We start from the raw sequence: 12,011 nt of genomic DNA on the forward strand, positions 1-12,011 counted from the left end.
TCCCTTTTCTCTTAAGATATATAAACCTAAGCCTGTTTGCAATAAAATGAGTCTTCTCCCTGCAAAGGATCCCAGAGCGCGTGTCTTGTCTTTTCATACAGTTCCACATACTCACCTTCCCTCCAGGAGCTGTCTTCCTTCCTCACACAGTTCTCAATGGGAGGGGTTGGGTCAACTGCCACGGCCAGCTCTTCTGCCAGTCCCATGGACCCAATATGTCAGAATGATACTTACCTATATTGTTATTTCACAGATGGTCTTCACTTACCCAACTTTTCACATTTCAAAACAAAATTAAATTGATCTCTCTGTGAAAATATTTCCAAGCTCTCCCTGAAGAAATTTGTACTTTCCTTTACACCCTCATAGCCCTCTGCAAGAGCTTCATTTATAGCCTTCAAAATATTCAGTGATTGTTTTATATGCATTCCCTTATTTGTCCTGAAAGCTCCTATCAGCAGAGTTAAGCACCTATTAATCTCTGAAGCCACTGGAATACTAGCTTTATATTTGCAAAACTGATGAAATGCTGGCTTCGTATCTGCAAACTCTGATAGAACCCAGAATCCATAAAGATTGCGTTTTTTCCAAACTCAATAAAAATTAAGCAAGCATTTCAATATAAAATGCACAAAAGATTGTATACTCATCAAAGAAGATATAGAAATGGTAAGTAAGCAATAAAATATCCATAATATTGGGGCTAGAGAGCAAGAACAGCGCTGGTTAAGTGCTTGTTTTGCATGTGGTCAGCACAGGTTCATTCTTTGGGATCTCATAAAGTCCTCCAAGCACTGCAAGGAGTGATTTCTGACTCAGATCCAGGATAATTCCTGAGTTCTGCTAGGTGTGACCCAAAAACCAATGATGATCATGATGATGGTGATAATGTTTAATATCACTAGGCATTAAGAAAGTAGAACTTTGAATCAGGGACTGGGGGTGATGTGACTCAAGTAGTAGAATATATGCCTAACACGTGCATTTGTCTGCATAGCCTCTTGACCATCACTCAGGCACCAGTGGATCAGAGCAGTTTCTCTCTGCTCATACAGTCAGAAAGGTTGTTGAGTGAAAAGTATAATGTTCAAGAGTTTGAATTTCCTCCTTGCCCCTTTTTTTAGCTCTCTTTTTTAGCATGAATAAGAGGGACGTGTAATGAACGGTCCAACTTCTGGAAGTAGAGTATATAACATTGCTTAAATGATTAAAAAGCACATTTAGGGGAAAGAATAGACATAAAATTAACTTATTTGTTGATTATAGAAGCAGTGACCATAATATGTTATTTTCATAAACATTTGATCCTAAATTAAATGGTTCTAAGTTCTTGGGCTTTTGTAATTTTTGTGAATATTATTCCTGTTCCTTTCTTTGAAGCTGGCTGTCATTTATTATAGCCATTAAGATGTTTACTTATTTATTTTAAAATATAATATACATGCCTTCCATGTGTGAATTTTTCCCTTTCTTTACTCAAGTGTAAGAATAAGTGTGTATACATGTGCAATGCTTCTATGTGTATACATATTTAAGTATTTTTTATTTCCTAAAATTCACCATTATATCTATTAATTGGGCTATTAACTAAAATATAACTGTAGTGTGGAGGAAAGTAGGGAAATAATAGTTTTCAGAGTTTAAATTGAGGAAGAATACAGAGTTCTGATTAACTTGAAAAACCCAAGTGTGGTTTTCAACTTATATGCATTTGAGACAAAGGGCTATTCTCATTAAATAATTCTATTTCTTTTTATTTTAAAGTTACTATAGTTTAAGGTAATGTTTTTACAATGGTGTTGACACATTTGGTATATAGAGTTACCTCACCTCCTCCAGTACAGCTACTGTGGGTCTAGTCTCTTTAGATCGTCTATGCTAGGAGCTGGAAAGTACAGGTCTGTAGACTTAGGGTTTTCACAGTCTAAAAGAAATCTCTGCAAATGCAGAGTTTTGTTTCACAGATGCTAAAAAATAGTTGAATTAAGGTCAAATGAAACTCTATTGCCATTTCAATGAGACTTATTTGAGGGAATTTTGGCTTCAATGTGTGAATATTTTGTGACTAAGTAATAACTAATGTCTTATATTATTCTATACATTTATTTAGTTTGGGGACACACCCAGCAGTACTCAGGGCTTTCTTCTGGCTCTGTACTCATTTGGTGCCAGAAATTGAACTTGGGTCAGCTGTATATAAAGCAAGTGACTTAATCGCTATACTATCTTTAAATTTCAACTATTTCAGTCACATAAAAGTAAAGTAAGTAAAGGCCCTCCTGTTGATCATCGATTTGCTCGAGCGGGCCCAGTAACGTCTCCATTGGAGATTTTGTTGTTACTGTGTTTGGCATATTGAATACGTCACGGGGAGCTTGCCAGGCTCTGCCGTGCGGGCGAGATACTCTCGGTAGCTTGCCGGGCTCTCCGAGAGGGGCGGAGGAATCGAACTTGGGTCGGCCATGTTGGCTGCGTGCAAGGCAAACGCCCTACCGCTGTGCTATCGCTCCAGCCCAGTAGGCAGTGCGTCAGTCACATAAAAGTTATTAAAATTAGTTACAAAAAGAATTTATGCATCTTATTGAAACATCTTTGATCAAAATGTGTACCCTTTTCCAGCTAATTACAGTTCAGAACTTGGTAAATGTATTTGGTATTTGCTTATATATACCATTTTCCCTTCAGGGTTTGGAGAATATAGTGAATGGAGTGATTACCTTGCACAGGCAAGACTCAGATTTAATCCATCTTCTCTTTTATAGTCCAAAATACCAGAGATTCTATTGCTCAAACCATGCTCTCAACTGAAGTTCTCTCGGGGAAATCCCATAGTTCCATTCCCATTTTCACTTCCAGATATAACTTAGCCAATGAACTGGACATTGTTCTCTAGGTCCATCCAACCCATGTCTTAGTAGTGTCAGAATGACAGAAAAGTTCATCCTTCCAATGAAGCCAGTTAATAGTATTATAATTACAGAAGGGGCAATTTTCTGGGCCATGGAGCTGAAAGAAACATGTAAAAGTGCAAAGACAGACAATGATGGAGCTAGGATTCCAAGTAATTAGAAAACAAATTAAGACAAATGGATTATGGGGCCTGGCCACCTCATATTGGCCAGGAAGCACAACAGTGGTTATAATGAGTGTGCCATGAGCAACCATGGCCAGATTTAAATCCTAGGATGTATCACAGAAAATAGAGAAATGGGTGCTGGGAGCTTATAACAGTATTACTTGGTTAATGAGCATTCTCTTGAGTACACACAGACTAAGTCTAACTGCAACTCACATCCGAATTATTCTACCACAGAAATCTTCTCATGACAGGTGCTGTTACTTCCTAATTTGTGCCTGCACATGTGTGGCACAAAGCCAAAGTCAAATTCAGGTTCAAGGAATAAATGATTGAAAGCGTTCACCCAATTGGACTCAAGCTCCCTCTCCCAACAAGACCTCTACCCTACAAGGTGGAGATCCCTAGAGTCTTTGGAAATGCCTGGGGTGTTCCAGGAATTCTTCATTTGTCTTCCAGGATTGCAAAATGATACTCCCACACCCCAGATCATCCGCTTGCTACTTCATTATCCAAGAGAGGTTGACCTCTCAGTTGATACCACTCGGGTCTTTTTTGAATGTTAAGTGGCTCAAGATCCCAACCATTTCCACACCTGACCTCTGCCTTCTCTGTAGGCCCACATGCCAGCCCCAGACGGTGTAGCTGTCCATTTTTTCTCCGTCTATTCCATATATTTCAACCTCTTGCTGTATAAGGAAAGGGTCTCCCTGTAAACACAGCCTCCACCAACAAAATCCCACCAGGAGATTTTTCGGCCTGTCTCTACTCCCACCTCCTCTGCCAGAAATTCCTCACAAGCCAGCATCAAAAGTCAGAAATCATCAGAGGCATAAATAGTAGCCCTTTAGTGAGCAGTATATTAGATGACTACATAGACCATCTGAAATCTGAATTTCCATACCTAGCATTCACAAATTAGAAATAACAGAAAAACAAAAGAATACAGTGGCTTTAGCAGAAGGGGACAGCCGCCCAGCTAAGTCCTTCAGTTTATCAAAACACCTGACGCTGCCTAAAAATTAACTCGGAACAATAGGTTCCTTGGTGGTAACTTAAAGAAAGAAAGCATTAAATGATAGATTTTCTCAGCTCAAGAAAATTGATACAAACATTAAATAATTCATTCAATTAAAACTGAAAGAACTAAGGAACAGAGTAGTGAGTCACAGCAGTAGAACTGAGAAGCTAAAAACCAAATCAGTGGGATTGAAGACAACAGAATGTCAACAAAAAAGAAAATACAACAGAAATGAGAATTTTAGACATTCTACAAGCAAGAGGAACACTCTCATAATTACAGGGATACCTAAAGAAGAGGAAAAGAGAAAGGGAGAACTGCTAGGAAAGAAGATAATACAGCAAACTTCCTTAGTCACTGGAGGGAGACAAGTGCACAGATCTAGGATGTCCAAAAGAAAATAAACTCAAACATAAGAACACTAAGACACAATCTAATCAATATGACAGGAACAAGAGAGACAGATTTCTTAAAGTGGAAAGAGAGAAGCAAGCACAAATACAAGGGACAAAGCTACAGATTTCTTACAGATTTCTCACATGAAACCCTACAGGCAAAGCAAGAAAGGATGTGTGTGTGTGAGAGAGGGGAGAGAGAGAGAGAGAGAGAGAGAGAGAGAGAGAGAGAGACAGAGAGACAGAGAGACAGAGAGAGACAGAGAGAGACAAAGAGAGACAGAGAGAGAAACCTGGCAGTACTCAGGGATTACTCCTGGATCTTCTCAGATGTCATTTCTGGCAGTGCTTGGGGGACCATGTGCACTGGGGATCAAACGTCATTCAGTCATGTGCAAGGCAAGAACCCTACATACTTTCTCTCCAGTCCTTAAATGATATATTTTATTTACTAAATGAGCAAAACCTTCAACCTAGAGTCCTGTTAGATATCATTCAATTTTCAGGGATAAAAAACATTCTCAGACAAATAAGAATCGAAGATTATTTGCTTTATCAAAACCAACTAGGGGAATACTGAATGGCCACGTGAATAATTCTATCCTTTCATACCAAAGATATCCCAGGTATGAATGCACAGACTCTGCATGCAGGAGTCCAGGATTCAATTCCCCCCCCCCCCAAGAATCACTAGTACAGACACTTTACCATAGTAGTCCCTCACCATCAACAGGAGTGGTCCAAAAGCAGCAAAAATTTGCAGTTCTAGAGAAGGCTGTGTTCCAGGAATTGCTTCAGCCTTATCCCCTATATTATGATATTTGAGAAAATAGCAGTATTTTCTCAAATGATGGCTGCCATTTGGTTGTCTGGTGATGAATACTGAATATGAACATAACCTATTTCACCAACAGAATGACATTAACAGTCTGTTATAAATATTTATTTCATCTAAGCTAAAGAAATATTTTCTATCTAAAATTTTAAATAAAAATAACCATAATTTTGAAATTAATTACATATTAAATAACCTGCTCATACTTTTTTTGTACATTGTTAGTCTTCGAGTTTAGAATTACTTATGAATGGTGGCAATTTTCTACCTATGTTCCCTTTTTCATAAATTATTGCATTAAACATTATTTTTATTATAGTAGCTATGTTCATTCATAGCTTCTTTTTTATCATACTGAATATTATTAGCTCTTCCTAAATGTTATGTTTGCCATCTTAATTGGTTATCAATTTTGTATATAATCATGTGAACATATAATTGTTCTATAATTGATGGATTAAGTGGACACATACTTTACATTGCTATAAGAATCTTTGTCTTGATTTATATAGATGTATTTGAAATATAAGTTCAAAAGCAATATGATATAGTTTTCTTTCCTAGTATTATTCTATGATTCTTTAACTTATTTTTATACGGTATAAATTTGAGTTAAAATGTCAAAAAAAATCCCTGCTTGGGAATGTACCCTGTCAACACATTTCAGAATAAGGAAAAAAGTGATAGTCCCAGAGATTCAGGAAATTACACATAAAGAAATGGGATGAACTCAGGAGCCAGGGCTGTCACAGAGAATGAGATGTGTGACGAAAAGCTGTAAAAGATCAAAGGTGGGACAGTGGCAACTGATCAGAGCAGATTAATCATTGCACAAAGGGGAAGAGTCAGAGGACTGTTATCTGAGGGAAAAGGAAAAGAAAAAAGAGAGAAAAGCAGGAGATGAGATCAAGGAAAAGTTGCTCCTCTAATAGAGGAACACAGTGGAGAGAAAACAGGTGGGAAATTCTCTGGGTGAGGCACAGGTGCACTTCTAAGACTCACTCCTTCAGAGGTTGTGCTGAAGATTCAGAGATAAGAGGAAGAAAATCTTCACTCTCGGGGGATAGAGTAAACATAGTGACTGAGAACCTTCAGAAAATGCTGGCAATCTGACCAAGTCAACTAGTTACCCACAATCTCCGATTCTCCCATGAAGTAAAGGGAAAATAGGAAAGGGGGAAAGTAACTCATTGCCAATGGAGCTGTGAAAAGCTCTTTTTCTAGGGGTAGCCCCTGGCTGGCTTGCCACTTATATTGCCTGTGGAGATAGGGTGTCTCTCTAGATTTTAGTCACTGTCACTGTCCTCCCGTTGTTCATCTATTTGCTCGAGTGGGCCCAATAACGTCTCCATTGTGACACTTGTTACTGTGTTTGGCATATCGAATACATCATGGGTAGCTTCCCAGGCTTTGCCATGCGAGCGAGATACTCTCGGTAGCTTGCCAGGCTCTCCAAGAGGGACCGAGGAATTGAACGTGGGTCGGCCAGGTGGGCCACATGCAAAGCAAATGCCCTACCTCGTGTGCTATCGCTCCAGCCCCTAGATTTTAGTATCTCAGAGACTTGAATAAGACACAGGAGATGGCAGAAACTTATTAGGAAGTGACAGTGCACTCTGTAAAGCAGAGCAGGCTCCAAGGATGTATTTCAGGACCTTTTAAATATTGCCTGAGGGGGGTGTCCAGGGTGGTATAAGTTGGCATATTGAGAGACTGCTTATTAGATAATAAGCATAGGATGGTCATAGGTTCATATTTATAACGATGGCCACAAACTTATATCTATTACAGAAATTCCTTCCTGTCCTGTGTTTCCTGAAGTCAATTAGTCTTGGAAGGGGATCACTAATGGCATCTGGTTTTCTAGTAGCAGAAGGTCTCAAGTGGTAAGGAAAGTAAGACAGTGCCAGTTCAAAAGGCAAGATAGTCATGACAGGCCATGCTAGTTTGGGGGGCTCTACATAATTTATCCCTGCTTGGTGCTCTATCCATATCAGAAGTATGTATAAAGTAAGAGTAAGTAAGTGTTGAGGTTAGTCTGAGTAACTTTTCTATAAGCAAAAAGCAGAGGTCATTGGTGATTTGTTTACTGAGACATTTACTTAAAATTATTCTGGGTGGTTGGTTGTTCCTCACAGATGACAACCCAAACACTTAAATGTTTTCTTTTCTACCTTATGCCAGTAGATTCTTAACTTATTCTACAAAATGAGTATTAATATGGAAAATTACTGGTGACTTCTTTCCATCTCAATAAGAAAGGAATTATAAAAACTCAGAAACACATTATTAAATAAATATAAAATTTGTAAAAGAAGACAGACAAAGAGTTCAAAATAAATGCCTTTATATGAAATCCTTAAAAATACAAATACAAATTAATGGCTTAATGGAGGTAAAGAGTCACGAATAGATAAAATATGAGACTGGTTGGGGGCATAAAAAACTTTTTGGGATAATAGTATGTTTACAACCTTATTTGTGGCAATGGTATTATAGCTGTATACCCATACCAAAACAAATTTATACAATTTAAATACATTCAATATTTCTACTCTAATTTTTTACCAATACACTGAACATAGTATACAATTTAAACACATGCAGTTTGTTCAATTCCAATTATATACCAAGAGTTGTTAACAGGTTAAATGGTTCCATATAAAAATCTTGGCCTTCCATTTTTCTTGCAAAAGTAATCAAATTTATAGTGATTTCAGCTGCCTACTACTTCTCACATCTTGGTGGGGTCAATTCTCCTCAATGGAAGCAAAACTATAAACAATTAGGACTGTGTCTACTCTAACAAGGCAAAGTCATAAAAGACCCATTCAAAACTGCAGGATCTGTTTTTCTGCCCTGGGGCTCCTACCTTTTCCTGTACAAGGATGACCACAGCACAGAGAGGTACAGGAATCCAGGAAACCTTTAGATTATTTGTTCTGTTAATGAGTTCAGATAGGACCTTAAATACTAGAACCTGTGGGTCTTAAGAATCTTTGTACAACTTTATGCATGAACCAACAGATATGTGAACTTTGTATATGCCTTTCAGAATAGACCCATAGCCTCAAAATTGCTACTGCTTCTACCACCTTCTAATCTTCAATGTTTTTCCAATTCAAATGATAAACTTTATTAATTTAATTTTTTAAATATTAGTTTTTTTAATATAATAAAATATTTTAGGATTTCTAAGAAAACAGTTAACTTTTTCCCATTTAAAAAATCTTTGTATAATAAAAGCTAAGTAAATGTACTTAATTTATGATTTTACACTAAATAAAACTAGTAAGTTAAACTGTTACACTCAACATCTTAAACTTCTACTTTTACACATCACTTATATATAAAAGCTAAAAATAGGGGGAAAGCTTACATCTATTTTATAAAGTCATTCTTGCCTTTCCCCCTTTGATTTCCTGAGATGATTACTAAGTATTACTAAACTATTACAGTGTATTATTAAACAATAACAGTAAAAACATTAAACTTACACAATGACATTATATTTCAATAAAACTTAGAGAAAAAACTCAAACTTTCGGAAAGTTTTTACCTTGGTTTTACTGAGATGATGAACATACTGAAAAAAAGCATTCAACTATATATATATGAGATTATTATGCTAAAATATTAAACTTGTAAAATATATCTCTCAAATCATAAATAAGGGGTGAGAGATGTGATTTATTTGTAGGGCATATCCCTAGGTTCAATTCCAAACAATGTAAATAATTGGGGAAAAGGTTAAGGTTTTGGTAAGTAGAAAAATTAGAATTTGTATTATTACCTTTAGTCATTTGAATGTCTGGTAAAATGCCAATATCCTATGCTTTAGAAATTAATCTATCAATTATATTTTCCAGTGAGCCACTGTAGATCTGTCCCTGGCTACTAGGTTTTAGATTTTATAAGGAGCTATAACTTCCGGGTAGGTCTTGAGAGACCACTACATCTAAACAAGTGCTGGGAAATTTGAGATATCCTCTGTGGGGAAAAAATATGCTATTACTAGATGGTTTTATCAATTAATTATTTATGGCAATGAGCTTAGAGCTCATAATCAGTTCCAGAGATGAACTTTTTCTTTAGAGGGCTTAGTCAGCATTATCACTCAGGCAAAATTATACTGAGAGCTATTTTTTTGCCATCCAATTTTCTCTGACCCCTCAAAAGATATGCATGCCTGAAACTTATTGAATAGTTTAAGAGTGATATATATCACAGTAATTCGAATTTTTTTAAGGCATGCCTCCTTTCATTCTGACAAAGCCTTTCTTTTTTCCTCAATCACCCCACATAGTGCACAGAAGAGAATTAGCAATAAGACTTTCAATACACAAAGAGGATCAGTGTGGGGAAGGCAATTCCAAAGTTGGGTGATACGTAGGCTAGAGAAGCCCATTTCTGTTACCTCATGTAGAGTCAATACTGTCCATGGTAGATGTAAACCTGGGAAAATTGCAGCACAGTGCCGCTCAGATCTTTTCAACAGAAGTTGTAAAGTTATGCCAATACTGAAACCCTCAGGAATAAGGAAATAAGGATCACCAGTGAGTTCAAATCATTCAGTATTCCCTCCATGTAATAGGAGTGGAGGCCCTCCTTACCGGAATACACTGGAGTGGTTGACATACAATGTGGGACCCCCTACTGATGGTTGCTGTAGGATAGTATCTGCAACACAAACTGGCAGTGACATAACTAGGGCCAAGGCCCTAGAAAGATTAGAGACTGTAGAGTAGTTCCTGAAAGCTTCCCACAAACATGGCACATGGAGTTTTTGTCCCAGTGTAGAAATCTGTATTACAAAGTTCAACTTCTGGTTGTTTCCACTGAAAACAAGCTTTGAGTCTTACTAGGCTGAGCAAGGAGAAAGCACATTCACAGTACTCCTAAGTTCTGACTGTTTAGTATGATGGTTCTGCTGCAAAAAAAAAATGGCAAAAAACTGTCACATTTACAAGCCTTCCTTCAGTGTGAACTTTTATGTGCCAAGCTGTATGATAGTATCTTCTGCAGGTTCTTCCACATTCACAGGATCTTGCTCTACTGTTATTTATCTGGTATAGAATGAGGCTGGAGAAGCCCCTAAATAATTTTCCACATTTACATAGGCCTTGATGCTGTATGAAATTTCTTGTGAAGAAGACAGGAATTGCTGATATAAATTTCACACAAACATCACATATATAATTACTTGTTTCACAGAATTATCTTGTATATTTTCATGTAGAAACTGGATAGAGATTTCTAAGTGTTCCACATTCATAGAACACCTAAGGCCTTCTTCCAGTGTGCGTTTTCTGGCACTTAACAAGTACCTCCATATGGGCAAATGTTTTCCCACAACTACTGAAATTTTAAGGACTTATTTCTTTGTGGATCTTCAGGTGATGAATAAGCATGTCTTCATCACTGAAATTTTTCAGGTACTGTGTTTATCCTTGCTGGCTTTTGTGTGTTTCCTCTTGTGTGCTTTAAGCTGGGAACTGTGGTCAAAGACACTTCCACATTCATCACACACATATGACTTCTCTTCAGTGTGACTTTTCTGGTGCCTAGCAAGTGCATCTTTATTGGGAAATGTTTCCCAGCACATGGTACATGTATGGAGCTGCTGTTGTTGTTGTTGTTGTTGTGTGTGATTCTGCAGGTGCCGAGTAAGCAGGTCTTGGCGCCTAAAAGTTTTCTGACATTGTGTGCACTCGTAAAGGCCGGCTTCAGTGTGCTCTCTCTCGTGTGATTTTAGGAGGGACTTGTACGGAAAGCATTTTCCACATTTATCACATACATAAGACTTTTTTACAGTGTGACTTTCCTGGTGCCTAGTAAGTGCATCTTTACTGGAACAAGGCTCCTCGTAAGTGCTGTGTTTATCGGCCTCTTCTTTGTGAATCTTCTGGTGCTGCTTAAGCATGTTTTTACAGCTGAAAGCTTTCTGGCATTGCGTGCACTCATAAAGCTTAGCCTCAGCGTGACTCCTCTTGTGGTGTTTAAGTAGGGAATAGTCGTTAAAGAGTTTTCCACATTTCTTACAAATATAATCTTTTTTATCATGGCTTTTCTGGTGACGAATAAGTGCTTTTTTCCTGGAAAATCTTTTCCCACAATCGTGGCACCGGTGAGACTTGCCCTTTTTGTGAGTATCAGAGTGCTTATGATGCTTTTTTTTGTGGCTGGAAGCTCTTCTACACTTTTTACATTCATAAACTTTAGGTCTGTGCCCACTATGTTGGATAGCAAGGGGACTTTCACTATAGAGTTTTCCACATTTCTCACATGCATACCAGCTTTCTCCAGTGTGGATTTTCTGGTGAATACGAAGTGCATCTTTACAGAAATAGGTTTTCCCACAAGTGTCACATTCAAAAGGCTTTATTCCCCTGTGAATCTTCTGGTGCTGAATAAATGTGTCTCTGCTGTGGAATATTTTCCCACATACCCCACATTCAACAGGTGTAATATCAATGTGAGTGCTCAGGTGTCGAATAAGGACGGATTTTCTGTTAAAGTACTTCTCACAGTCAGTACATTTAAAAGGCCTTGATTTTAAGTGAATTATGCGATGTCGTATGAGGCTGTAATGGCTGTCAAAAAAATTCCCACACTCATTGCATTCATGAGGTCTCTCTCTGCTGAGAGCTCTCTGAGCTAATAGACCATAGTCACTTGGAGTAA

Source organism: Sorex fumeus, unplaced genomic scaffold (genome assembly GCF_029834395.1).
Source record: "Sorex fumeus unplaced genomic scaffold, SorFum_2.1 ptg000086l, whole genome shotgun sequence".
NCBI classification, from domain to species: domain Eukaryota; kingdom Metazoa; phylum Chordata; class Mammalia; order Eulipotyphla; family Soricidae; genus Sorex; species Sorex fumeus.